The sequence below is a fragment of the Elephantulus edwardii genome, unplaced genomic scaffold, assembly GCF_000299155.1.
Source record: "Elephantulus edwardii isolate Elephantulus edwardi_28Jun2011 unplaced genomic scaffold, EleEdw1.0 scaffold00021, whole genome shotgun sequence".
In the NCBI taxonomy this organism is placed as follows: Eukaryota; Metazoa; Chordata; class Mammalia; order Macroscelidea; family Macroscelididae; genus Elephantulus; species Elephantulus edwardii.
The window spans coordinates 13,656,080-13,659,051 of NW_006399771.1; the positions used below are offsets into that span (position 1 = coordinate 13,656,080).

The window sequence follows — 2,972 nt, forward strand, 5'->3', positions numbered from 1 at the left end:
ACAGTCAGGTGTTCCACAGAACAGGATGGGCAATCTCCTCCCATGTGATTAAATGTCTCTGAAAACCCACGGAAGGGAAGCTATGGGTCAGTTCTGACTCGATGGTACACAACAACAACAAATATAGCTAAACAATAGACAGACAGATGATGATAGATTATAGATAGATAAATAGATGATAGATAGATAGATAGATAGATAGATAGATAGATAGATAGATAGATGATAGATAGAGATAGAGATATCTTTAACCTAATATCACTAATATCACAGGCTAGAAAAATCTTGCTGAACATTATCCAGAAAAGACTGGAACAGTACATTTACAGAGAATTACCAGAAATATGAGCTGGGTTTAGAAGAGATTGTGCCACTAGAGACATTATCACTAACGTCAGATGGATCTTGACAGAAAATAAAGGGTACTAGAAGAATTATCTCTCTGTTTCATTGACTATGCAAAGGCATTTGACTATATGGATCACAACAAATTGTGGCTAACCTGAGGAAAATGGGAATCCCAGAACACTTGATTGTGTTTATGTGGAACCTATACTTGGACCAGGAAGCAGTTCTCAGAACAGAGCAAGGAAACACTGCATGGTTCAAAATCAGGAAAGATGTGTGTCATGGATGTATCCTGTCTCCATACCTTTTCAATCTATATGCAGAAAAGATAATTCTGGAAGCTGCATTTATGAGGACGAATGGGGCATCAGGATTGGAGAAAGACTCATCAACAACTTATATTATGCAACAATCTTAACTGTTGAAACTGTAGAGAACCTGAAGTGCTTACTGCAGAAGGTCAAGAACTGTAGTCTTCAATATGGATTGAAGCTTAACATCAAGAAGACAAAGATTCTCACCACTGGGCCACAGCACCAAGATAGATGGAGAAGAGATTGAGATTGTCAACAGTTACAGCTTGTTTGGCTCCACAATCAACAGTAGTGGCACCAGCAGTTGGGAAATTAAAAGATGAAATTGCATTGGGGAAAATCTACTATCAGGGACCTCTCAAGAGTACCGAAAAGCAACAATGTCAGACTGGAGACTAAGGTACACCTAATCCAGGCCATGATCTTTGTAATTACTTGCTATGCACCAGAGAATGGGAGAATGATTAAGGATGATAGAAGAAGAATTGATGTCTTTGAGTTATGGTGCTGGAGAAGAGTCTTGAATATACCATGGACTTTGGAGTCTAGGATTTTGAAGCTCTGTCTCACATATTTTGGACATGTGGCCAGGAGGGACTGGTCCTTGGAGAAGGACATCATACTTGGAAGGATGGGGGGACAGTGCAGGAGAGGAAGACCCCAGATGAGCTGGATTGATACTGTAACTGGGGCAATGGGGGTTGGTGTATTGGAATCAGAGATGCTGTACATAATAAGGTCACTGTGAGTCAGGTGAATCAATGGCACATAGTAACAACAACAACAACATATCCAACCTGAAACCTGTCCTATCCTGTACTATCTTCATCATCTGTGATACACTCTTTCATTGGAGATCTTTCTCTTCTTTGCTAGCCCTATATCTTTTCAAGCATGAGGTCCTTTCCCAAGAACTAGAACCTTACTGTATGTTCAAAGTATGAAAGATGAAGCTATACCATCTTTGCCTCCAAGAAGCACTCTGGCTACACTTTCTCTAAGACCTATCTTTTGGCAGTTTATGGGATGTTCAGTACTCTTCTCTGGCACCACAACAGACAACACATTTTCTTCTGTCATCCGTATTCATTGTCTAGCTCTCTGATGGATAGCAGGTGATTGAGAAGACCTGAAGGTCTGAAACAGGTATACCTTACTCTTCAAAGCTCTGCTGCCATCCCAAAGGCACATGTTTCAAATCCATGAGCTACTCCATGGGAGAAATATGGGAATCTCCTCCCATGTAATTATACTGCCTCTGAACACCTTCTAGAGGGTCAGCTATGAGGAGTTTCCATCTCTTGGTACATAACAAGATGTTGTTAGATGCCATTGAATCAGAACTAACTCGTAACAAACCATCCAGTATATTTAAAAAACTTGTAAATCTTACAAAAGGAGATTGCTTATCTTTCTCCATAGAGATTCAAATCTTCTGCCTTTGCCTTAGAAGTACAACCAGATCTCCCATATGTATTTTATTTTCAATGTACATAAATATGCATTTACATTTCTAAATTTTCATTGGCTAATTACTTCAGAATTACACAGCTACTGATCCAATGGAGACTTATGGAAATCCTGAGACAATGGTCCTTAGTCAACCTTTAAACCTAGAACAAAATTTACATTGTGAGTCATCTTCTAGCCAAACAATATACATACAGGTCAGTAAAGTTGCAAATAATATCAGAGAGGCCAGTATTCTTTAGAAAGGTAAGCCGTATAAAGCCAAAAGAAAGGCATTTTCAATACAGTCCTGAAGACAACATGAGGTAGAATAGAAGTATTAGTAAAAATGAGAATTATAGGAAATAGATAAAAGGTCATTTCACTGTAGGAATTATAACTAATGCAATACAATAAAATGTTTATTAGTGATCTAATGAAAACAAATCTATTTTGTAAAATTTCTCTCCAATCACAATTGAAAAAAAAGCACCAAGAATAAAAATAGATAAGGCAAATGGGGGCGGGGGAGAAAAGAGGAAGTAGTCACTGGCTAGCCCTGTCTCTGAATGTCTTAATTCTGAAAACTCCACTAAAAGTTGTCCATCATTGGGAGCTCTGGTGGCCTAGTGGTAAGGAGCTGCAACTACAATCCCAGAGGCGCACGGTTCGAATCCACCAGATGCTCTGCTGGGGAAGGAGGGACAATCTCCTCCTGTACTAATCAGATCTGATTTGACGGTACACTCACACAAAAATAATAAAATAAAATAAAAAAAAGGTTTTGTGACCTCGTGGCGCAACGGTAGCGCGTCTGACTCCAGATCAGAAGGTTGCATGTTCAAATCACGTCGGGAGTCA

The 2,972-nt window shown here is 39.3% G+C and overlaps 1 non-coding gene across 1 annotated transcript; it reads left to right on the forward strand.

Annotated features, from left to right (window-relative positions):
- The first annotated feature begins 2,899 nt into the window (after positions 1-2,899).
- TRNAW-CCA lies at positions 2,900-2,972 on the forward strand. The gene has a single exon. It is a non-coding gene; the product is annotated as a tRNA-Trp (tRNA).